Source organism: Lissotriton helveticus, chromosome 3_2, assembly GCF_964261635.1.
Source record: "Lissotriton helveticus chromosome 3_2, aLisHel1.1, whole genome shotgun sequence".
Taxonomy (NCBI): Eukaryota; Metazoa; Chordata; class Amphibia; order Caudata; family Salamandridae; genus Lissotriton; species Lissotriton helveticus.
The window spans coordinates 9,854,353-9,881,490 of NC_136062.1; the positions used below are offsets into that span (position 1 = coordinate 9,854,353).

At 45.7% G+C, this 27,138-nt stretch overlaps 1 protein-coding gene, 1 long non-coding RNA gene and 1 pseudogene across 4 annotated transcripts in view; 2 read left to right on the forward strand and 1 right to left on the reverse strand.

Annotated features, from left to right (window-relative positions):
* TM6SF1 (transmembrane 6 superfamily member 1) overlaps window positions 1–27,138 on the reverse strand; it is a 622,619-nt gene that overhangs the window by 197,294 nt on the left and 398,187 nt on the right. The window lies entirely within an intron of this gene.
* LOC144826417 (uncharacterized) overlaps window positions 1–27,138 on the forward strand; it is a 905,759-nt gene that overhangs the window by 20,588 nt on the left and 858,033 nt on the right. The window lies entirely within an intron of this gene.
* The window catches only part of LOC144826187 (RNA demethylase ALKBH5 pseudogene), a 42,617-nt pseudogene continuing 20,170 nt past the window's right edge, over window positions 4,692–27,138 (forward strand).

Below are 27,138 nucleotides of genomic sequence, written 5' to 3' on the forward strand. Positions count from 1 at the left end.
TTGTCAGGAGACGACAGAGGGACAAATAGTGCCCACGTATGTAAGTCAACCAGAGATGAAAAAATAGCTTCATTACAATTGGAGTTGTCAATGGACATTCACCTTTAGCATATGACATTTGTAAACAGCGAAAGACAAAATATAACATGTTTTGGCTCATCATACCTTTGTGTAAAATTGTGGAACGTAACATGTATTTCACCAACAGTCCCAGACCTGGGAATCCAATCCTGTAATCGAGTGCCACAGCTAGTCAAAAGGATGTACCCACTATACTGTAATAGTGTCTGTAGACCTAATTAAGAAATCCAATTTGCACAAATATGGTAATGATGAACAAGCAGTGAGATACCAGTCTCAGTAGTATTGACAATGCATCCACTGTCCAACTTCGAATCTTTCCAATACTCATTAACTTCTTACATTGGATTGATTTTTTGTTGGGCATCAACAAAACACGATAGTGGACCTTACCTCAGGATTCGTAGTCATGTCATTGTGATATAGGTTGCATCGAGGTAGTGGGCCCATTCTAAGTTATATGTGGAATCACTCATGATATTACGTATAACGGAATTCTGCAACGGTGGTGCCCACAACTGCTTGTGCTCATCCTTTGTGCATTACATGTGGCTGCAGAAATGTAAAGTTTGAAAACACACTTATCATTGTAGGTACAATGAGGTCCTCCAAAGAATCAAAGGCACACACTGACTTCTGCTACAAGTTTGGATGTGACATCTGTTCAGGGACCACACACTGTTCCGGTGCTGGGCCAAGGTAAGTAAACCCAAGAATAATTCTGGCAGAATGCTCATTAAATGTGCCTTTCACCTCCACCGTATGTTGTATGTGTTGTACAACACTGTTGTCCTGCATCGCAATATGCTCACATATGGCATTTGAACACATGCCAGATAAGACCCTGGTGGCTAATGAAAGGATGACACAAAATGTATGCCAAGTGAGTGCAGAATGGACATACAATAGAACAATGTGTCATATGAAGTGACCAAAACACAACAGGCTTGCGCTTCAATGATAGGATAAATCCCTAGCAAAATATAGCTAAATATATATATAGGTAAATCATAATGAAATTGGTATGGCTGAGGCCCACACTGATGCCAGTTGTGTACCTTTGAGATGGGTGTAGGGGTTGCTAAGGTGAATCTTCATGCAGTTACACCTGCAAAATAACTTGGCTGAAGAGCAACACGATAATACAGTGCAGGCGGAAAGCATCAAAGCTTCTCAGCTTATCCGCAATGTGTGATCATAAACAAATGCTGTTTTCTGCATGCCTCCTCTTCTACCGTATTCACATGTATAGGTGAGTGTTTGACATATGAGGTTTGGATGACTGCTGTACAGGACGCCATCCGTTGTCAGCTAAGTAGTACCATGATGTTGGAAACCGAGTATGGGAACAGAGGACACTCAAAGGATGGACATAAGAAATATGTGTTCTCTCATTCAAAAATGATCTGTGTGACTTCATGGGTAGGGAAGCACCAATGAGCAACATCATGTCCCTGACTACTGCACATCTCACACATGAACTCCTTTCTGACTTGTCAACAGACAACATTACACTCATGAAAAATGTTAGTCTTTATGGTAAATGTGACATCAGTGTAAAGCGGAGGAGTCCAGGTCATTTATCCCCTTCCTTGAAATATCAGCAACCTTCTCATACAAGTTTGTCTGTTGATGTGTCATCTTATTGATGTCAGTGCTGCGTGGAGGTAACAGCTGGCAAATGCTGCATGTGAGCAGGTGCCCACATGTAAAGTCCATAAGGTAAACATGCTGCATATTGTCCTGGATTATCTGCAAACGGTTATTGAGAATGACATGTTGGCTCATAGCTACCATCTGTTGTACTAAAATATGGACATGTATGTCTCATCACAGCTGCTGACAGGATGATACCACTGCAGCGGACACCATCCCGGGGGATGCATGACATCATGGCTGCAGCAGTGAAACCCTCACGCACCTGTCCTTCAGGTAATTCTGGCATTAGGTGTGTCACTAGCTTAGATTACTAAGACATGACCGAGATCAAGATCCCCTTCTGCATGGAATCAACAGTACTTGTTTACAAAGTGAAATACAAATAAGGAGTGTCACGTGTGCCTGTCAATTGGTGATGCAGATCATTGAGAATGTTGTCACTACCCTCTACAGGTGCTGGATCGGCGTCAGCTATGTCTACAACATCTATGAGGAGACAGGTTCAGCAGGTTACACCAGGGGGGAACACAAAAGGATAGAAAGTTGTGGCGGAGCTGGTGAGTTTGCTAGTATTATGTACATCTCCGTGTAACATCTCAGTGCTATGGTGTGAGCTGCCATTTGTGGTGGTACCCTAACCAGGCCACATGATCCTCATCTGTTGATGCAAAGTACAGTTAATACAACCCTTGTGTTGCACCACCAGGAATACCAGGTCAATCACTAATACGGTTGCAACATCTGTGTTCCAGATGATGCTGAGGATGAGGATGACAGACCTACGACCAGTGCGGGCAGACGGGGAATCAGAGGGGAGAATCCCCTGTTCCTCCAGGCAGTTATGTCAGCAGCAAGTACTGCTCAAGAGGAGGAGGAAATTCCTGAGGACGTCGACTTTGTGGATGATGATGACTACATGTCCATCCACTCCGGGGATGACGATTCTGATGCCAATAAGAGCTATCTTGCCAGATTGCCAATATCAGTCATGGCATCACATTCTCCGCCAAGCAACGCTTGTCAACCTCCTCCTAAACAAACAATTCCCTGTCCCCAGCACAGAGCAAACCAGCCACAGCTCCCACGCATCCCAACACAGACATCACTCCCTCTTAGCCCTCACGTCCAGGACCGATATGGTGGTTCCCCTACCCGCTCTTCTCTATACAGTGTATCCCTGCCATCCTCTCCACCATCTGTGGGAAGTACTAGCCCAGTTGTGGTGCAGGTATCCCCTGGGCACCATTCTCCTGCCCACAGGCTTCCACCTGCCACCCCTCCCCTGCTGTTGGACCTGCTCGTCCCATCCATGGCAGACACCTGCAGAGGGGGCATGTACCTGGCTATGGTGGCCAGTGGGAGCAGGACTTCTTCCAACAGCAGAGAGATGTGAGGCAGGACATCCGTGCCATAGAGGCTACCCTGTGAGACGTCTGATTCCCTGCAGGACATGGTCCAATTCTCTCAGGTGGTGGACAGGCTGAGCCAAGCTTTGGATATGATGGATAGCACTTGGCGGAACATGTCCAGGAATATGAGAGAAATGATATCCATCCAAAGGGGATACAGTGCAAGACACCATGCCTTGGCCATGAAGATGATGGAGGGCATGCTGAAAGTGATCCAAAGTCTCCCTTCACGGTCAACGCAAGGAGGGGAGCCATCATATCTGCGTGCAGGACAGCACATCCACACACCTCTACCACCAACTGCACAGCACCACAGCAAAGGTACACATCCACACCAGCACCCCGTACAGGCACCCCCACCACCTCCACAACCCCCACCATCAACCCCTGTATAGGCACTCCTGCCACCTGCACAACCACCACCAACCCCTGTACTAGCACTGCCACCACCTGCACAACCATCACCAACCCCTGTACAGGCACTCCCGCCACCTGCACAACCACCACCAACCCCTGTACAGGCACTCCCGCCACCTGCACAACCACCACCAACCCCTGTACAGGCACTCCCACCACCTGCACAACCACCACCAACCCCTGTATAGGCACTGCCACCACCTGCACAACCACCACCAACCCCTGTACAGGCACTCCCACCACGTGCACAACCAGCCCTTGTCCAGGCACAAACCCCAAATGTGCAGACACCATCTGCCCCTGCACATGTAGGTCACCCTGTACAGGCACATGGACAACACCCACCTACACGTAGGCGACAAGCCCGACCTGACCCCTCACTGATCATCACCTCCAAAATTGCGAAGTCGCAAGCACGATCGCCAGTGACAAGAACTCCAAGACAAATGGACCACGTGAATATGTGCATAGAAAAAATAAAGATCTACAAAAGTAAGATTCTGTTATGTATCATGTTCTATATAACAATGTAGGTGGCCTAGAGATGTGAGGCGGTATGTGTGTGTGTGTGTGTGTGTGAGACATGGTTACAAGTGTAATCCGTCATTTTAATAAGCTATTATGTGCATAGCAGATGACTCACAAAATATGTGTCCATATTCAGAACCAGACATTCAAAATGAAGTCAAACAAGTTAAAGTAAGTAGAATTCCTCAAAGATATTTATATATGAACAGAAGAACAACCGTCCGTTTGGAAGGGAGAAAGGAAAACAAATGATGATCTTAATGCAGATGGAGAAGGGGACTTGGATTGGGGTGGGGCAACAAAAATATAATACGTCAGGGAGAGTCAGGGAAACCAGTCTATTTACAAGCGGAAAATGAAATATTTGTCCACAACGACGTCTCAGTCAATAAGTCAAGTGTCCTTCTGGTCATCCTCTAGTACAACAATGTCCAGATCCTCGGTTTTTGATGCAGGCTCATGGCTGGCTGATGCAGGAACAGTCACCACCTGGGTTTGTGACACACGAGGAGTACGGGGGGGGGAAGCAGTGTGGGGTAAAGGACAGGGCAGACATTGACGGTGGTATGGGAAGAGATTTCGGAGACAACAGACGACATGGCTGTGGCCATGGAGATGACGCTGGTGGTGAGGTTGTCCAGAGATCGGACAATGTGCTCTCGCATCATGCGTATCTCCAGACACACTTGTAGCATGATGTGAGCGGACATGTCTGGTTGAACCTCACACACCCACCTCAAGTCCTCTGGCACAGCCACAGGAGGAACAACACCCGGAGGGGTCTGGGGGGGGGACAGGAGGGATTTGGTGCCTCCGGTCCAGAGCAGATGTTGTGTTCGAGTTGGCAGCTACGAGGAGGGGGACTAGTTGCAGGGGATGCAGCCCAAGCCCCCAATGGCATGGGGGACTCTAGAGGTAGGGAGGGGCTGATGACAGGCCCAGATTGGGAATTGGTCTGCCCCGGGGACACCTCTTCAGGACCCACAGGTGAAGAGTCTGGCGGAGAGTAGCTCTCCACCACATCATGGGCAGAGGTGTTGGGTCCTTCCCCCCCACCTTCAAGGTCCACAGCCTCCACCTGAGACGTAGCACCAGAGTAGTGTTCCTTGTCAGTCCGGGTGGGTGCAATCCCCTTGCCTCCTGATGTTGAGGGTCCCTCCTCATCCTCTTCTTCCTCGCTGATGGAAAAAGGGTGTAGCCACCGGCGCACTGATGGCCTCCTGCTCCGGACCTGGTCCTGCTGTTCTTCCATTTCTCCAGCTGGGCCTGCTGAAATGTAAGCAAAATCCTGATGTGGCGGTTGTTTCATGCAGGACAAGACACATACATAGATGAGCCAAGGTCATACTTTGTTTTCCTCTGATCACACTCTACAGTTGTCAGTGTTTATGAACTTACATTACATGTATGTTAACAGTCATTTACTGAATTGAGTCTGACATGGACATCTTATGTGAATTTTTATTATGGCTTACGCAACTGTTTCGGCCAACCCTCATCCTTGGCATTCTTGTGATCTGTGTGTCCTGTCACTGCTACAAGTGCCGGTTCCAAAACCAGTCCACCAAAGGGGAGTATGAAGAGTCTAGATTTAATTGAAATTGGCCATTGATATGGAGTAGCAGCTATTTAACGTCTGGACAAGTGTCATCTGCTTTGTAGCATCGTATGGGACAAGGCAAATGCCGAATGTGGGTCACACATCCACATAGGGTCTGGGCTATTTCTCTAGCTACATTGTGAGTCTAGCTTTTTGCTGTCCCCACACATAAACTGACAATCCAGTGCCATATATTGGCTTTGTTGACTTAAAAGGTAGTGCAGTACACCGGTGAACAGCGGCGGGTCGTTGTGACAGCTACCTGTACATGTGAAATGTCATGCAGGCCACTGAGGGTGAGGCGTCTGTCAGTGGACACACCTTGCAAATTTAGGAACACTTAAGAGTGATGCAAGGATCTCAAAGTCTGTCTTGACTCCATGGCACATGATGATCTGTCTCAATTGAAACCCAAACTCTACAAATGCAATGCCCTTTGGCCTGCCATGCGCACACTGGACAGTGTCTGTACAATTGCTTATCCAATGCACACATCGGTTATGATTTCCTTGGTTCAATGGTAGTGGTGCTGACAGAGCATATTTCAATATGAATGCACAAGTGTGGCTTATTTACTCAGTTGTCATGAAGAAACTACAACTCCCAAAATGCACTCCGCCCTGTACAGTTCATATGCCACAGTGTGCCTTTTTAATCTTGGTGACTGCTCCATAGACAAGAAATCGGTGAATGGAGGCATGGGACTCACAATGCTACAGCACTGTTTCACTCACATCATACTCCCAGGCACATATTGCATATGATGCACTTACCAGGTCTCTGCTGCTCATGCTCCTCCAGGTGAGCATGGAGGGACGGCCAAACTGCTCGCAGGACCCTCCTGTACAGGGGAGGGAGGCGAGGACGATGCACGTGGTGCTGGGAAGACAGGCCCACCAGCTCCTTAGAATTGTGCCGGGACCAGCATTTTAGGTCCTCCCAGTGCTTGTGGCATGCCCTAGCACTCCTGGTGTGGACTCCCACTGCACTGCAGCGCTCACCGTTGATGGCCCATAGCCTGGCCCGGGCTGCAGTGCTCAGCTAGTACTCAGGGTCCCCATATAGCTGAGGACATTTGGCCAGCACCCCCTCTACCAAGATGTCTAATTCCCTTTCTATGAAAGGGGGTGCATTCTCTTCATACTCCTCAGCCATTTTGGGGGAAATAAGTTAGATGAGAGCAGCAGGATGTCAGAGGATCTGATCTGTGATAGAGGATGACTCAGAATGAACACAAAATGGCTGCCAACTACTTCCTGTGATGTATTTCCTGTCTCCCACTTCCTGTATAACATTGCCTGTATGAAATTTTCGTAGGTTACGGCCCGAAAATGTAGTTTCCGTTTTCAGAGCGTCGGGTCCGCATATGCGCATTACGCTCCGAAACCGGAAATTACGTTTTTGGGCCGTACCCTCCGAAAATGACCCGGAACACATCATTTTATACAGGAAATGTTTTACAGGAAGTAGGAGGCAGGAAATACATCACAGGAAATAGTTGGCAGCCATTTTGTATTCATCCTTGTCCATCCACAATCAGTAATCAAATCCACTGCCATCCTGCTGTCCTGTTGTGGAAAAAACTGAGAATTGTGAATATGTAACAAAAGGGAAACAGGCCATTTAATGACGTTTCTGCACCGACCGGGGGGGCTGGGGGAGCTGACAACATCAAACCCCAGTATCATTTTCTCCTACTTTGCATTATGGTACATGTAGTCCATATTGAGTGCTCATTACCAGAGTTGTGTGATGTGTTACGTAACATTGGGGTGGAGCAGTGTGGATATATCACAGACACATGGTGCCTCATTCACCCATGACATCATCACTCACGTTCTGGGCCATTCATTTGTGGGGGGGGGGGGGGGGGGGGGGGAGGGGAGTCAAATCTGTTGAGGGCACAGGCCTGAGTATGCAATGGTTATGGCCTTTTGCGATTAAGTGGCCCATCCTCATGAGGTCCACGTAGGTCTCTCAGGACATGTATTGTTTGTCATCTGCGTGAATAGTTGCTTTTAGGGACATCCACTACACTGATCGCTGACATGGGCCCATGACCTGAGGCATGCTCCACCTTTTGACTACTGTCAGCAGCTGTAATTTAGAGGCAGTTAGTGTGGCTTGCAAAGTCGTCTCAGGATGGAATTTATTGACACAGTCGTGTCTATCCAAGTTTCATCATTGACAACAGACCGCAAACCCCATTTTGTCCATGACACTACAGGTTGCTCATGTGAAAAACATGGCAAGGAGCTGATCATGGACTTGCATGCCCTGTCCTCGGTTATGTGCAATGGCCCGGTTTCCCAGATTCAGAGCTAGCCGAGGTTCCAGAGGTATGTGTAAGCCATGCGTTAAAGCAATGTTGTGCAAAACACAACAGGCTAATATGATCTTGCACACGACTTCTGGGGAGTACAGCAGCACACCCCCAGTATGGTCGAGACATCTGAATCGCGACTTCAACAGACCAAAAGTGAGCTCTATGATGGCTCGAGTCCGTATGTGTGCCCTATTGTACCTACGCTGAGGTACAGTGTTTGCACGCCTGTAAGAAGTGAGGAGATGTGGGGAGAGTGCATACCCAGCGTCGCCCGAGGAGTGAAGAAAGGGTAGTTGGTTACATTTCCCTCTTTGATTTGCACAGGACATGATCTATACTTTAGTACATGCAGTGTCTGTTGGGCTATGATTCATATTTTACAATGGTTAATATTGGGGGGCATTCAGACATTTCAATGACACATATCCCTCATTTTTAGTGCTTGGTACTTACCCCCTGTAGCTACATGTTGCTAAATTCTCCCGCAGCCATCCTCAGGGCAAGAGGTGACATGCGGAATATGAAGCTGTCATGGGTACTGCCTGGGAACACTGCATGCACATTAATCAACCTCCCACTGACATCACAGACAGCTTGCACATTGATGGAATACCATTGGTGTCTGTTGCAGAAGATGTGTGCAATACGCGGGGTGGCTGAAGGGCCACATGGGTACAATTAATTGCAACCCGCCCACGTGGGAATTGTGCAAGGAGATAGAAATCTCTTGCTGCCCTTTGTCTCATGGCCAGTATGTGTGTCTTTTGTATGTGGTTGTAGGCTCTAGCAGTGATGCATCACAGTACCTGATGCAGGCACCGCAACTGGCTCGCCTGGGAAATGCCCACATGGTCACTGGAGACCCTTTGGAAAGACCCATTGGCAAAGAAATGGAGAGCAGAAAGGATCTTGAGATATGCTGGTATTGCATTTTTTTTAGTCCTCATCACGCAAAGTTTCGAGAAATAGAGTGCTGTAGCAAGGTAACAACTTAAAGAGAACTTTTCTTGATGGTCTGTACCTTCCATGGCCCTTCCCGGCACCAGGATCATTCTATATCCTACGTGGGGGTATCCTAACGGCTTGTTAAGCATCTCTTCCGCGGCTTGCCCCCTCATTTCATAGGTAAGTACTTTGTAACCGACACTCAAAACTATTAATGCGCTTAATCATTGGACTTCAAAAGGTCGCCGAATCATGATTTATTACACTCTCTCAGCCCAGTACTGTTCCCAATTATTCCAAAACTCCAAACTTTTGCTATATGGCCCCGCTCTATCCAATTGCTTTATTCTAATGACTGAATTCAACCATTCTTCCAATGTAGGGGGAAGGGCATTAACCCACTTCATACAGATCTTACGTCTGGCTGCTAAAACCAACAGAAATAATAGATTCCTTTGCCTTTTGTTAAGACTAGATCCCCCACTATTGTCTAATTTCACCCCAGATAATATCAGTTGGGTGCTTACCTGTATTTCTTGATGGAGGATATCAGAGAGGATCTTACCTACATTCTCCCAGTAGGTCTGGAGGTGCAGGCACTGCCAAAACATGTGGATGTCATCAACTCTCTCTTCACTGCATTTAGAGCAACTCCTTACTCTCCCTTTGTTCATTTTCGACAACCTCTTGGGTGTCCAGTATGCTCTGTGACAGAGTAAATAAGTAGTTCTTTTTCAAAGGTGCAGATTTAATCACATCCCCACATGCAGCCGCAGATCCCTGCAATAATGTTGATACATCCTGCGACGGCAGCGCCTTCCCCCATATCTCGTTAGGTAAAGTGAATTCCTCCCGTCCTTGATCGATAAGCACCTAGTACCAATAGGCTACTTCTTTCTTCTAAAATGTCCCTAGGATTTTCGCCTCTAATTCTGAATTTCCTGACCCATCTTTTCCTAGGGGTCTAGCCCGGCTTATTAACTGATAGTATTTGAATTTAGACAAACCCCCGTTTTTTAGATCTACAAGACTATCCCAATCGACAAGATTAGGTCCAATTAATATTTGTCCCCATTCCACTATTCCGTTTTCTCTCAGTGGGACTGATAGCGCATCCTTGAAGCATACAGGCATGCCAGGCGAATCCCAGATGGAGGCATGGTGACAATAATAGGGAATCTTCCACAGATGTCTTATCTGAACCCACAGTCTAATGGCTGCTCCCAAGATTTTTAATGGAATCTTCTTGAAGAACTTCGTGTGGCCGACTTTATATAGAAAGTGGTCCCCTTCTGGACCTGTCATTGCTTGCATAACAACTGGAAAGGAGTTAAGTTTTTTAAAGAGTACTCTAATGTTCTTAAAATGGAACGCCCTGTAGTATTGGTTTAGGTCCGGGCTGGCTATCCCTCCATGGTTCTATTTCCTTCTTAGCTTCTTCCATGAGATTCTAGCTCCCTTGGAGGCCCAAATAAAGCTGTTGATTTCACCCTGCATTTTAGCAATCAAGTCCTTTTGTATACTCTAATGGTATCTAGTTAAACAAATATGTAAATTTGGGCCAGATCATCATCTTGACCAGGTTGGAGCGACCTGTAAATGATAAAGGGAGAGATCTCCAAGCATTAAGTAATTTTTTTACCTCAGATTGGACGTTATTACAGTTTATCTGAGCAATCTTCTTAACCTCCCGCTCAATTAAGATCCCTAAATATCGTCTTTGCAGTTTTTCCAAGGGGTTATTATCCTGTGTGTTCCAGCACATTATCTTAGTCTTTTGTTGATTGATTTGGTAGCCTGATAGACTTCCAAACTGCTGTAGTGTTGCTATTTTTTCAGGGAGTGAACCTAGCAAGTTATTCGTGTATATCATTAAACCCTCCGCATAAAGCGAAACTTTTTCCCAATCCCTGCAACTGAAAGGAGGTATGGATGGATTAGATCTTAAAGCACAGGCCAGGGGCTCAATATAGAGGTTAAACAATATAGGAGATAACGGGCACCCCTATCTGGTACCTCTTTCTATGTGTATTCTCTCCGCCAGGGACCCGTTGACCAGCACACATGAAGTTGGGGCGCTATATATAGCTCGTACTGCTCTTGTGAAGTTATTGCCTAAATTATAGGCCTCCAATGTATTATGTAAAAAACTCCAATTAACCCTATCAAAAGCCTTGGCGGCATCAAAAATAACAACTGATAGGGGGAGATTTTCCTCATTCGCTAAATATATAGCTCCTATTAATTCATGTGTGAGTTTTTCCTGAATCTGTCTACCCCTTATGAATCCTTTCTGGTCTGTTTGAATTAACTGTCCTGCACACATTCCCAATCTCTTTGCCAACAACTGCGTAAAGATCTTGTAGTCGCAATTTAACATAGAGATAGGCCTGTAGGATTCGCAGTGTTTAGGATCTTTCCCTGGTTCTAATATGATACAGATAGTAGCCTGACCTTACTCCTTAAAATACCCTAACACCCTTAAACACTAACCCATCTTAACCCTATAAATATACCCTGTACCCCAAAACCCAAACCTATCCCTAAACCCTAAAAATACCCCTGTACCCCAAAACCCAAACCTAGCGCTGAACCCTATAAATACCCCTGTACCTCAAAACCCAAACATACCCCATAACCCTAAAAATACCCCTGTACCCCAAAACCCAGACCTAGCCCTGATACCTAAAAATACCCCTGTACCCCAAAACCCATACCTACCCCTGAACCCTAAAATACTCCAAAACCAAAACCTCCCCCTGAACCCTAAAATACCCCTGTACCCCAAAACCCAAACTTAGCCCTGAACCCTAAAAATACCCCTATACCCCAAAACCCAAACCTAGCCCGAACCCTTAAAATACCCCAGTACCCCAAAACCCAAACCTACCCCTGAACCCTAAAAATACCCCTATACCCCAAAACTCAAACCTAGCCCTGAACCCTAAAAATACCCCTGTACCCCATAACCCGAAACTATATCTGAACCCATAAAATACCCAAACACCCCAAAACATATACCTCAGTACCCCAAAACATATACCCCTATACCCATACTTACATTATCCAAACATTAAAAAAAAACATGCTTTTACCATTCATGCATTTACAACGAATTTCGTTGTAAATGTATGCGTGGTAAAAGCATATAAAATGTAATGGCATGCGTTATAATGGCATTGCGGAGTCATGGTACTTTCGTAATGAAAGTATGCGGTGTGATGGTATGCGGAAAGAAAGTTGCGGAATAATGGGTGTTTACCCTCCCCCGGTAAGTACATTGGTGGCACGGTGGCACGGCGGCCCACATCTCCAGCAACATACTCATATTTTTTCACCACCGATTTGAAAAACGCACAGGTCTCTTTCATTGATAGCCAGCACCGACATACACTTTTAGACACACCTCCCGCCACAAGTTCTAGAATTGCGAACTTTAGAGCTGGGGAGCTACGTTCGAATCTCGGCATCAGCTCAACATCCTGTGATTCCAGGCAAATCGCTTTGTCTCCCCGTGCCTACCACAAATGAATGTGTTCTTCTGTAATGTAAATTGTGCTCATGCCATGTTGTCGAGTTCGCGCTATATAATATTGCAAGGAAAAATAAAGTAGGGAAACTCGAGTTCACACACTACTGAACGCGCACTCTTAAGTGCATCAGCAGTGCACTGTGAATCGGAGCGTTTCACAGGCCTGTCACAGATAAGAAATGCTATCAAAACGAAATCCTACAAAACAATATACTACTGGCCGGCAGCAATTCATACCCGGACAACGTCGGGACGGGCTGCTAGTACTCTATAAATTTCATTAGGCAAGGCATCGGGCCCAGCAGCCTTGGCGCTTTTCAGACCTTTAACTACCTCATTGACTTCAGCTTCAGTAAATTCTGCCTTTAATTTTTCTTTTTGGTCTTCTAACAGAGTTTGTTTAACCCATTGGCTGAGATATTCTTGAGTTAAGGCTTCGCTATTCTTTGTATCGTCTTTATATAACTCTGAGAAGAAGTCAAAGAAGGCTTTTTAATATCTGCTTCTTCTTTGAGTGGTCGACTACTATTTACCGCTTGGATGATTGAAATTTTGTTCTTATTTAGGTCAGTCTTTGTTTTCTAAGCAAAAAGCTTACCACACCCCTCCCCGTATTGATAATGAGCCAGCTTACTGGCCTCCCACCTCTTCTTAATTCGAGTATCTAATATGTTTACTAGATTGTTTTTTGCCTTAATTAGTTCCCTCCTAGATGTTTCCACTTTTTTAGCTGATGTTTCCTCACTAACATTCTTTTCCCACCTGTGAATTTCACCCTCTAAACTCTCTATTTCCTTCTTATTTAATTTATTTCTATAGGCCGTTAAGCTGATCATCTACCTCTAAGTACCGCCTAATAGGCCTCCCATCTAATCTGACTGGAGGTCTGTTCCAGATTTAAGTGGAAATATGATGTAGTTTCCTCCCTGAGAACCTCAATTACTTTGTCGTCAAGAAGTATTCCTGGGACATAATAATACTTCAAGAAATCCATTTATTGAAATCCGAATGGGGGGATATAATGAAAACCCAACGCTGGGTAGACTTCTATATTTGTACTGAACAAACATGCTGTGTTAAAGGGGTAATCATTATATTTAACAAATCAGCGAAAGCAACTATGGAGTCTTACAAAACTGATATAAAAGGGAGATGGGCTGTTGGAAACGTTCACATAGGTGGTAGATCATTAGTGATTACAGGGTATTATGGACCTAATGTCGATGACCCCTCAGCTTTACAGGAACTTTATGTACAGCTTCTAGATATGTCGGGCCCATTATCCTCGGTGGTGATTTTAACATACTGCTTGACCCTGCACTAGATAGGAGTCCTCTAAAAAATACACCTACCATGCCTAAAATGAGGAGATGGCTTAAGACGTACCTAGAGGACCTAGGTTTAATAGATGTATGGAGAGGTAAGGGTGAAAAAATAAACCACTTATTTACATTCAAAAACAAATCACTGGGACATTCCTCTAGAATTTACTACTTTTTAATTGACAATTCGAAACTAGGGGAAGTAAAAAAGATCAGACATCTACCCTAACACCTATCAGATCACTCCGCTGTATTATTGGAGATTGAGTTGCATAATCACGAGATATGCTGGTATTGCATGTGAGCAGCAGGTCACAGAGTCAAGTTCCCACTCACATACCATAACCAAGATGACTTCTGGAGGGAAAAGGTACCTGGCCCTTACAACTTAGCTGGACATTCCAAATAGGTTGATCCTCTGTCTGAAGATCCTCTCTGCTGTCCTCCTCCTCCTCAGGTAGTTTTGCAGCATGGCATGGGGCAGTGCAACAAACACATTCAGTGACATGTTGAAAGGGTTTGTGTGTGTCTGCTCTGCATTTATACATGCTGCAGGGCTAGGACTGGCTGCAGTTTGTCAGTTGATCCATGGTAGGGGATGGTAGGCACTTGGACAGGTGTTTACCCTTGGCTAACATGATCAACGGCCACAGTTCGTATCTTCCGGCCCGGAACCGGAGATTCTGGAATCGGAGATTCCGGCCCAGAACCGGAGATTCCGACCCAGTCCTGGAAATTCCGGCCCGGAAGCGGAAATTCTGGCCCGGGTGTGGATGTAAAGTTAGTATTCGTAAGTCCTTTCTGTGAATAACAAAAGTAATACGTTCATTCTGTGAATGACAAAAGTAGTAAGTTCATTCTGTGAATGCCAAAAGTAGTAAGTGCATTCTGTGAATACCAGAAGTAGTAAGTGCATTCTGTGAATACCACAATTGTAGTAAGTTTAGGGTTTTGTCTTAAGTTCATTCTGTGAATCGGGCCCTCTATTTCTACTCGGGTAGCAGCAAAATAATGACATGCTGACAAATATGGCCCACTGAAATAACATTTATATAATTTAACAAGGATGTGATAAACTCTCTACTTATCAAGGATCAGATGGTGTGCTACTTGCACGACTGGGGACACAGCCAAGCCATAACGCAAGAAAACATGGTTACTAACAACACTCCGCAGCCCAGTACTAGCCTCCTAGGTCTGTTTTTTTTTAACTCTTCCCCTAAAATAAACATTCTACCAGGTCCAAAACCAAGCAAAATCGCTCCTCTGTAAATCTCCTTCATCCTGCTGCACTATAGCAATCTACCCTGATTTCCAAGGTTAAACTCACAACAACCCTGCCCAACCCCTGCAAACCACTCCCAAGAGATACCTGAAAAGCTAATGTTTTGTAAGTGGGCTCTCTGGTCCTACCCCACTCACACTCTCCATTATCAATGCCTTTCTTGCCAAAGACAATAGCTACAAAATCTCATAGCCTCATGTGCCTTCCGAAAAACAAAGAGCCAAATATCCTGAAATTTGTCCACTCATTGTCCCAGCCTCTCAAAATTAGCTAAGGATACTTATAAAATTGGACTAGTCAAATGGACCACAAGACATTTTCCAGAGGGGGTGTCAGATTGGAAATTTCTTTGTGTTTCCATAAGTACTGCTAGAGCATGTGGGGGAGTCGAGAGGTAAGTAGGAGATACCAATGTATTTTTATTACAAAAAATGCATAACCACAGTCTCAAACTTTCCTTAGTCCGAACATTAAGAATTGAAAATTCCAGTACCCCGTTCTGCAAGTCTCCTACCAGGGGCGGCTCCTCCGTTTGAGTGGAGGAGCTCCGCCCCACAAAGAAAAAACCAAAGCCAGAAGTGAAGAAAAAAAAACTGTAACAAAGTTTATTCATTATTATTTTATTTTGCAGCAACTGACTTGTCCCGAATGGAATGATAGGACATGACGTGGCCAGTGCTGCCGAGTGGCAGCAGGGAGCTGGGCGCTTTAAAATGTACATCTCTTTGGCCGGCCATCTTGCGACGGCCAGCCAGAAATGCACATTTTGAACTGCTCTAACCTAGCTGTCTTAGACAGCTAGGTTAGAGAAAGTGCAGGCCTCCAGTGCTCTTATGAGCGCTGAGTGAGGCCGCTCCCTCCAATCCTGGTGCTGCTCTTATGCTAGTGAGAGCAGCGCCAGGATTGGTTAGGTTAGTTGGCTGGGTCCCACGTTGGAGCCTGCCTTCAGAGAAGACCAAAGGAGGAGGAAGTTATGTCGTGCAGGAAGGTTAGTGTATTTTACTTTTTTTTTTTCTGTGTCACCAGTACCACCACCTCGGTACAAGCCAGCCGCCACTGTCTCCAACATAAGTGGCACTAGTGGGAAAGGCAAAGGCTCATGGAGGATTGAATGCTTAATAAGAAGGCCAGGGCAGAATAAAACATCAAGACTCTCTCAGCAACCTATGCTGTTTCCTCATTCGATTTTATGTTACAGCCCACATTGCATAGAACGGGAGGTAGAAAAAGAGGAACAGGCACAGGAAAAGGAGGAAGAGAAATAGTATGAGAAAGTGTAGAAGGAAACAATGGTCAATAAGAGGAGCTGGTGGAGAACAACATAATCACAAAAGAGTTTTATCTATACATACTGGGTCAATATGGATTTGAAACCGCTGCAACAATGTTTTTACATACTGTATTTACTTAATAGAGATTCAGTATCGATACTGGAATGTCCGTTTGTGCTTTACATACTGGGACATATGGCTGTATCTGTGATCTATTGAATAATTGTATAATTTTATACTGCCTGAGGCTGTAAGAATAATTTGAGGGATATAGGTAACCTGAAACGGTTCTAGGACCCTGAGCAACTGTCTAGGCATCCTATGCACCAATCGTCTCTTGCACATAAGTGGACCAGTGCCACAGTGGGCCCTCCTGAACTCTTTGTGTATTAGAAATCACCCCTGAGAATCTAGTACAGCAGGCACGGCCATGAATGGTCATAATCTCTTAGCACAATATGTATAACTCATTGCATTTCTCCTGACTTAGAAATTACCAAATCATTTTTCAGTCGAGCGTAGAGTCAGCGCGCAAGCGCTGCTCTAGTGAAGATCTGCTGTAGTTCAGTAGGGGAGAGAAGCCCCGCCATATTTTTTATTGGCTTGTGTCTTTGTCCTTCGTAAATGCTGCCTTTGGATTCTTTATAGGCGTTAGGCCTCCTTATTACAGCCATGTCGTCATTTGTATCCTCCCATGGCTACTGGGCGGCTGGTGACATTTGAAAGTGGTGGGCGTAAAATGATAATCATACTGCACCGTAGCGAGCGAGCGCAGAGAGCAAGCCCGAACCCCCTAAGGAGGGTTCGGGGGATTTTCCCCTGAGAAAATTTTGAAAAAGCGGGGACAAATGGTGCATTTTCAAGAAAATTTGAGAAAGCAGGAAGGTTAATAAAGCAATTGTGAAAGTTCAGTTCTTACATTAATAGATGTCATAACATAGGTAGCTGCTTATTCAGTATAACCACAGAGCTTCATACATAACACTCCAATTTTATCCTTGCAGTTTGCATGCAGCTCTTAGATGACCGTTATTAGCTCGCAGTTGTATGTTAGGATTTTAACTTACAAACTGCAAGTAACAAAAGGATCTCTCTGACAAAAGCAGTGACTCACTGACCTATTTACATCATGTGCATTTTGTGATATGCATCAGGTACATGTTCTTTGCAGCAGGCACATTAACCTTCTGTGCTACCTTTCCATGAGTCAAAACTTCCATTAGACAAAACTCTGATCTCTCTCTAGCAAAAACATTAACAATATCCTTGGTGCAACAATACCTTTAGGAACTTGTTATGGGCTGTGATCTATGCTGCCTAGCCTTGGCTCCTCTTGTCAGCAATTAACCAGTGGGAGCCCGAGGTGCCTGAAGCCCTTAGCTGGTGACTGGGGCTCTTCTAAGGCATCCTTCATACTTACGACTGCTTCTTCACCCTGCCTTCACTTGGAATCCTACATTAAGGCTTTTCCACTGAAAAAACAAGGACCAAACGTTTGGGGCAAAATGTATCTTTTCATTCCTTATTGGGCAACACCTCATGATTGCTTTCCCCCTGTTTTCAGTTTGCTCTCACATGCCCTCCCACCTGCCCTCTGTTGTGATCTGGCTTCCCCAAAGGGGAATGGAAAGGTGGGGGGATTGAGCAGCGCTCAGTTAGCAACAACAATACTGTAAAAATAAGGACAATGTGCAACGTAAAGGTGTGAAACAAGAAGCGCAGCCTTACAAATAGTGCTGTATAGAGCCTCCAGAGATAAGCCATTAGTGCACTGCGTGTTGGTTCTGGAAAGGCAGGCCTAGAAGAACAGCGGCAGCGGGTGCAGTAAGTTTGGGTGTGCAAGGGCAGTCGTTTGTGGATGTCCACAGTTGGCCATACGATCAGAAGGGGGCCGCCAGACCAGAACCATCTATGTAGACAGGTGGGTTTTGGCCACAATACTAGTCCTGGAGGAAGGCTTGGAGCGGCAGTGCTGCAGTGCTCGGAAAGGAGTGTCTCAAAATCTAGGGTTAAGGCACACCAACTCAGGGAAGAAAAAAGTTCTGCCAAGGCCAACAAATCTAGCAGGTACTTCAGAGACAAAGAATCAAAAAACTTCACTGTCATCTGCAACAAATCTTAAGGCATATGTGGAAAGGCACACATTCTACAAATCTGAAATGTGTTTAGTTTCATTTTTCGCTCCTTATTTCACTTTTTCCCTCATTGTTTGAAGCCTCCCTGCCTTCCCTGCCTCTCCCTCCCTGTCGCTTCATCGTCCTCTGTTTTTTTCTTCAAGTTTCTTTCTCTCCCTTTTTTCAGCTGTCTGTTTGTCTTGTGCTGTCTCTCTCTCTTTCCCTATTTCCCTATTCTCTCCTTATTTTATATTTCTCTTCTTACTCTCCATCTTTTCTTCTGTCTCTTTCACACTCCCCATTCATTTCCCCTGTTCTCTGGCTTTCTCGCCTTCTTTTCTCCTGCTTTTTCTTTTTTCTTGCTGTCACTAAATCTTTCTCTCTGTCAAACTGTGTCTTTCCCAATTTAATCCCGAATTATGTCTCTCCGCATCTTTGCATTTATTCTGTCTCTCCCTTTCTCTGCCTCTCTCCCTATCTACCATTCCACTTTCTCTCTTCCCCTCTTTGCATGTCCTACTGTTCTCTCTGTTCCAGTCTGGGATTCACCCAGGCTATGAGTCCCTTTGTATTTTCTGCCTCAGTTTGGCTGTATCAGAGTCCCTGTCTTATGTCTTCCTCTTTCTTTCAGTGTCTGTCTTGGTGTCACACTGGCTGTTAAAGTCTTTATCTTTTCCTCTCTCAGTCTTTCCCATCTTTATCTGCCCCTCCCTTACTTTGACTCCCCCTCTCCTGTCTCTTTCTTTGTGTCTGAAAAAAGCTGTTACTGGGAAAATAAAGAAACATAAGTAAACATCTCAAAATGAAACAGTATTCCTGTGATCCTTTTCTGTTCCTTCACTCGGCTCAATGACACCTAGTAGTGGCCCCTAACAATCAGTGAGTATTATTTGTATTATTCGTAAATCGCATATCTTAGTGAAGAAATGCTGTTCGATACACTATTCAGTCAATAGAAATTAAACTTGCACACTCTCAGTGCTGACACATGCTGCCTGTAAGTAAGCAACTGCATCTTCCAATGTCTTCTCGTAATGTAACCTCACACTAAGTACAACAGAAAGGATGCCACTGCACACTTAATTCACCTTGTCCAAACATGTTAAAATTCAACACTCGGTCAGCTCCTGAATGCACATCTATGATAAGGCCACACTAGTGCTAGGATACATGACAACAAGATCAACTGCCACACCTTCCCAGAGAATGCACTAATAACCACTGAGTAGGGTTTCTTTCCAAGTGCCAGACTCTGCCGGAGCTGACGACGGCAGAGCCGGTCTCGCTCCCAGCGTCCGCTCATCACCTGCTGGGTTTGGGCAAGGCTATCCCCTGGCACCAAGAGTTGGGCCTGCCCAGGTGTAGAGGGGTGCGGGCGATATGTAGAATGGCGCCGGGTCGGCGCGAGGTGTTTATAGTTAAGGGCATGGCAGGGTTGACTGACATGGGGGGCCGTGAGGTGCGGACCCTTCCGGTAACATAATGGGTGCAGTGAGTGAGGGTGCCACCGTCATGGGAGTTGAGCTGCAGTGGCCGGCAAACAGTCGGTGCGCAGCCCAGGAGTTACTGCCTGCAGAGGCTGGGTTAATTCTTCCTCCACTGCGCCGGGCTTTGCAGGTCGGGGTTGTGCCAATAGGAACTTTGCACACTGATGCATGTGGACTGTATGCAGTCATGTAAAGAAACATTTATGTATTTTTTCATTGGTTTTAGGCATGATTTTGCTTTCTGTTGTGGTCACAAAGGATACAACTATTGATTCGTGTGCATCGAAGCATCTCCGACACCATCAGTACTTCTAATTGCAGTGCAACATTTCTTCACTGCAGTCCGGCACTTCACTCAAAGTGCTGTCAGTAGCAGCACTGTCTATTGGTCAGAACACGCTGGGCACCTCTCATAAACCAATGACGGAAGACATGCGCAGGCATTGCTGTTTACACTTGGTGACAGCCATGACACCAGTAGTGAGTGGGTTACTTCATCACTCTAATCAACCATGCACAGCTTCTTGTTGATATTGTGCCAATAGACATTGATGACAATCATACATGTAATGCACACTGCTGTCCACACGGCAAGTCCAACTCCGCCACAAACAGGGACCCTGCAAGCACTTTAACCTCTTCGATGCCAGGGTGTTTGGCATTTCCATTCACGGATGTTTACTGAGTTCTAAACAGCTTAAATGTGGAGTTGGTGACTATGCAAGGGAGCTCATTTGTTCAGATGTTCCTGCCATTGTGTGCACTGGGTGCTTTCAAACTCTGTTTGTCATATGGTATGTCCGCTTGAGTGCGTTTATGTGTCGTCCGTGTGAAGTGAACGCATGTCAGAATTACCACCTAATCTCTATTCTGCTGCGCTGTCACTCACTGCCGCAGCCCCACCCCCACAGTCCTTCCGCAGTGCGATGTCCCCGGTTCAGTCGGGCTTGTCCCGGCAGAGCTCTCTCCAGGCGAGTCCGTAAGAGTGCGCTCTCAGAAATAATTAAAAAAATTAAATAAGCGTGTATGAGCAGCATCAGCATGACGGTCGTCCACATGGCTAGTGGGGCAACGCCCCAACGCCCACAATGGACACACCGCCACTGGTCATAGCTCAACCAGTAAGAAGTATTGACACCATTCAAAGCGCATTTTCCTGATATTTGCATGTGATAAATGAAACATATTAAACATAAAACAATCTTTGTATGTGACTTTAGTATCTGGTGCCACTTTATAGTGTAAATCAACCAGGAAACTGTTCAGACAAATTGTCTCTACTTGAAAAGATACAGATTGAAAAACAAAATAATTAAATAGGCCTCAGACTCAAAACAGGACAGTGAAAAATGGAAAGTACTGCCAAACTGATTAATCAACCACCAAAAAGTGTACTGTCATCATTACAGAAAAATGCAATAAGACATAAGGTTTGTGACCTGTCCTTGTATTCATCTATGTCTATCAAACATCAGGTTCCAAAAGCAGCTGGACTGTGAGGGCAGCTGCAGAGCAGAGGCCCTTCGCTGGCACAAATACCCTAGTATTAACCAGTCACCGACCCAGCGGTAACAAATTACTGTGTAAACAAAATATAATTACATGATAAATTGAAAATAGCTGTACAGAATAGAGGAAATATATATTAGCAAAAACAAAAAACAAGATTGATGCGAGAGTTTCATGTTTTGCCAACAGCATTCAATGCATGGCACGAATACCAGCAAGAAGTACTTCAATTTCCATCGTCCGGATGAGGGTAAACTAATACCATTACATTTGGCAGTGAAGCATGCAGTTTTTTTTAAATAGAGACCATTTAGGCAGTATTTCATTCCCTCTGTTGTAAAAAGCATATCTTCCTTTTTAAACTTTACAGTTGACCTCTTATACAAATCCTGCAAAACTAAATTAGGATGTTGTGTCCCAGTAGCATGCCATTCCCTTAAAAACATTTCAACAAAGGTGATCTGAAATACAATTACGACGTGCACAAAAACAGAAAAAGACTTCTATTTCAAATTAAATCAAATGTATTCACTGCCAAACTTTCCCATGGCGCTTACCTTCCTGAGGGCTTGTTCTAGAATGCCAGTGTGAGTGACCCCTGCTAGATTCCAGGGGAGTTGTCCTGTCAGCATGGCTTCTGTCTCCTCTCTGACTACAGGCCCGAAATAATCCATTCAGACCTGTCTACGAGTCCAGAGTTGAAGCGCTGGAGATCAAATGGCGGCCTCAATAAAGTACCGCAGTTAGCAGCACAGGAAACCGACACCTCCTCGAGGCTGCAAAGTGTCTTTTCAGAAGTCATTATGGCAAACTGCGCACAATCGACTTTTGCGCTTCCCGCCTGCTTGCAGCCTCTACCCCACCCCTTCACAACTCGTCATAGGACAGGTACCACCCCCTGTGAGGAATCTGGAAAGGGTGGGGTAACCATCATCTCCTCTCCCTGACTGACGTGGATCCCCGGTGCTTCAGGACTTCAACCTGAAGCGCCCGGGCCAAACTTTACTCACACGTCATCAGGGTTTGGAGACTGGAGCTCGAGTCTATGTCTTTGCCGAGCTGATGACCTCACAGACCTCAGGGATGTGAGCTCAACCGCCCGGCAAATACATTAGACTCAGGCACCAGGGCTCGCCCAGAGGCAGAAAGTTTAAGAATGTATCAGACTGGCTGGCAGTGTGTCAGCACATCAACTGCCTTGCTCCCAACAAACGTGTGTACATTTTGTTTATAATAGACTTCCCTTAAAGAGTTTTTTTTACTTTAGCAATGCTGACGCTGGGGGGATGAAAATAAAGGGGGCGGAGCCCCGACGCCCTTAACCAGAAACCGCCACTGGCTCCTTTACTTCAAGTGTTACACGGTATATGTGATTTTTACAGTGAGCACTATTTTCTTTAATGAGGTTCTCCTACTGCCTTCTCTATGTTAATGTTAAAGTTAATGTTATCGACACTTATAAGACGCACTGTGATCCTATGGGTATCCTGGCACTGAGGTCTGTGTGCCTGCCGAGCCTAAATGCTAAAGGAATGATCATATACCAGTAAAAATGGGCAAGATGGAAGTTATACTCTGTGATACAGCCAGGTCTTTATTTTCTTCCTGAATGACAGCAGATCTTCCATCAATCTAAGCTCAGTTGGAAGTTTATTCCAAAGCCTCGCTGCTGCAATACTGAAGGCCCTTCCACCTGATTTAGTTCTTCTGAACCTGGGCACTCGCACCAGTTTAGCTGAGGAGGAGCAAAGACTACGGGCAGGGACATACCATTCAAATTTCTTCTGTAAGGGTTTGGGTCCCAGGCCGTGCAGGGCTTTAAAAACAATGCAGAGTGACTTGAATTGTAACCTCTGTAACGCTGGAAGCCAATGGAGCTCCGTAAGAGCCTGAGAGGCTAAAGAGCAACGTGGTTTAATTAGAGCTAACTTGGCCACCATTATCTGGATTCTCTGGAGTCTCCCAATCAGAAACCTTGGTGACTCCAGCAGCAAAGCATTACAATAATCCAGCCGGCTCAAGATAATACTCCTAACTATCACTGCTCTGGCAAGTGATGGCAGCAGCGGGAGAACCTTCGGAAGCACGCTAATCAGGCAGAAGCAGCTCCCGACTGTTTTGTTCACCTGTTTCTCTAGACTCAATTTCTTGTCAAAACTAACTCTCAAGTTACGCACCGTCTCAGAGGGTATCGGTGGTGCATCCGTAGGAATGGGCCAGAACCTAGTTGAAGGTGAAAATGGGCTTTTCCAACTGCACAGCATAAGATTTCCGTTTTGTCGCCATTAAATTGCAAGGAATTATTTTTTTTGCCATTGTGCAGCGTCTTGCATACAGGCATGGGAAATTTTCCAATGATATAGAATGATTTCCCTCCAGTGACAGGATAAGCTGTGTATCGCCCGCATAGTTCACAAGATTAATGGTATATGACTTGATAACAGTCATCAAAGGGCTCATATACACATTGAAAACTATTGGGCTAATCATGGACCCCTGAGGAACACTGTATTGGATGTTGATAAAATCTGATTTGTAGGGCGGAAGAGCTACTGCCTGTCATCTATTAGCCAAGTAAGATTGAAACCACTTCAATGCCAAACCCTCCACCCAAACTCCTTCAAGCCTCGCCAATAAGACCACGTGGTTGACTGTATCGAATCCAGCAGACAGGTCCAGCAAGATCAGTATAGCTGATTGTACCCTGTCCAATCGCATTCGAAGATCGTCCAGAGCTGTCACCAAGGTTATCTCTGTTCCATGTCCTGGATGGAAGCCAAATTGCACATCCTCTAATGTGTTGTTCACTTCCAAGAACTGGGAGAGTGTCCTGCTAACCAGTTGCTCTATGATCTTCACCGGGTAGGGTAGAAGAGAAATGGGTCTGTAACTTTTTGGACATGCTGTATCGAGCGTGGCTTTTTTCAATAATGTTATTATTGCTTGTTTCCAGCATGTCGGTACCACCCCACTGCTCAGGGATTGACTACAGATCAACCAGAGCACTGGGAAGAGTTCCGAGCCTAAATCTTTCCACATTTTATGTGGCAGTGGATCCAATGGAGATCCTGAGGAAACACTAAGGTGTACTTTGATGAAGTCCTCCTCAGAAGGTATCTCAAAATAACCTGTTCACTATTTTGAAAACATCCAGGTTAACATTAAAACAATCCCCAAGCACAGGTGGTTGAGATTAAAGCGAGCGACTTTCGAATATACCCCCGCCCGTTATAAAGCAGAGCGCCGCTCTTTATAATCTGTAAACGTAGAATTTCTTTTTTTTTAACATATAATGAGCACCTCTTCTCGGTATGCAGATAACATCCATCCCTGCCTTGTGTAGAGTACACATTGAATTAAAAAAAAAACACACACACACACACTGACTCTTGGACCCTGTCTGAGCCCAAAAAGCTTGGCCCAGCAACATGTTAGAAATATATTAACATTTGGGCCTTTCCAAAGGGTGGGATGTGCCCTGTAATAAAGCTGCTCTGTGCTGTGTTTGAGATCCTTTGGGGGACACAGCTACGTCTCTCCTCTCTGCTCATGCCCAATAAACTCTTTCTGGTGCAGTATTGAGGTAAAAGTCGTCTTACCTGCTGGCACTCGGACGCCCTTCTCTGGCCCAGCGAGACCCCAGGCGGGACCTGCATATAGCCCCGCTCCTCAGCCCAGCTGTTTGGCCCGGGCAGCACAGGCACTGTGGGGTGTGGGGGGTGCTTTGCTAGTGAGGGCAGAACGAGGGGTCAATCCAAGGGAGTCTGTGGGCTGGAGGCTTTAAACGATGATATAAACCTTCCCAGCTGTGACCACAATAATAGCGTCTCTCAATACCTCTCTGGTAGAAACTTTGTATCGCAAAGATGGGCTCACTCTTGGGGGTAAATGGGCCGAGAGGTGAGGTCAGGTGAGACAAGTTGTTGTAACAACTAGAGAGTTGTTGATGAGGACAGTTACAATAATATGCAGCAGAGGGGGCTGGATATTATTCTAACTGCCCTGAGGAACAACTTTATAGTTTATCTTAACCTCTTCGCTGCGGGGGTAATTCTTCCGCTGTGCTGGGGTGTGGGGGGGCACCCACAGCGCCCCCATGCTCATGACGAGCTCTGTTAGTCATGAGGCACAGTGCTCCTGTGTTCATGATGAGCTGAGCTAGTCACGGCTGCACCCGTTTTCGTGGAACGTTCAGCACAGCAGGAGAATTATCCCCACGTGTGAGCGTTCCACAGCTCATGACGAGCTCAGCTCGTCATGAGCACAGGAGCACCGTGCCTCATGACGAGCTGAGCTCGTCATGAGCATGCAAGGCGTTAAGACAAAAACTTTCTTGTTCCTTTTATTTACATCGAGGCCTCCAGAAAGTGCAGAAAAGCTAACTTTAAACTTGGAATTAAACAATTCGTTCATGAGGATGTGAAATGCACAGACCTCACGGATGAATCTCGCTGATTAACACCTTTCCACAATTGCCGCATTTCTCCCCTGTCCTATGTTTCCACAGCCTTTCAAAAGCCCTTGCTTTTGTTTATAGTCTTGTTTAATCCCTGCTGTGCAGGCAGCTGTTCACTGCCCAACAGCTCTTTGTCGCCCACTTATGTGACACCATCTCACCGCAGCCACACGGCCACTCTCTAAACCTAACTCCTCTCCACAGCTTTCCACCCGATCTCTTCTAAGCCCTACTGTATCTTCACAGCCTCATCACTCCATAGCAACAGGATCTCTTTCTAGGCACTTTATTCCCACAGCTGCAGCAACTCTCCACAGCCACATGGCCTCTTCCTAGCTCTGCCTTTTCGCTGCAGCATCTCTCTGTAGCCCCAGCATCACCCTACAGCCACAGGACCTCTTCCTAGCCCCATCCTTCTCGCCACATCATCTCTTCACAGCCCCAGCAGTACTCTCCAGCATCAGGACCTCTTCCTAGTCCCGCCTTCTTGCCACAGCATCTCTGCAAAGCCCCAGCCTCACCCCACTGCCACATCAACTCTTCCTAGCCCCACCTTCTCGCCCCAGCATCTCTCTAAAGCCCAAGCATCACCCCACAGCCACATGACATCTTCTTAGCCCAACTTCCCACAACAGCATCTCTCTACAGCCTCGGCATTACTCCGCAAATTATTTGTTAATACTATAGCACACATTTTTCCTAATCTCTGTTATTTTTATTTTTGGAGAGGAGGGGGGCACTGGGGCATGGGCAATGACAGCGAAGCACACATGAGGATGAATAACGAAGATGTCTTCGAAGAGTGGGTAAAAGAGGGATCCGTTTCCCAACCAGCCCCAGCTCTCGCATCTGGGGGACAAAGGTCAATCTTGAACCCGGTTTAGCTGGTCAGAATTACGCCAATTAAACCCGGCCACCCAGTTGGTTGATTAGGCGCATTGATGGGCCGTACACACCTCTTCAGCACCTGGGAAATGGGCGTCCAGGTGCGCCTGGTTCCTTGTGGCTGTCTTGTGGAAAAGTAAATTCTGCCATGTTCTGTGTCCCTACGCGTCCTCCATCATATGTTATGTGTGCATGATTAATATGCATATGTATTCCCCATGTTCGATTAAAGACGCAATTATAGTTGTGTCCATCTCTAGTATGTCAGTTTCCAGTTCTCGTGAATACTACGAATATCAGGCCTATGTAAAG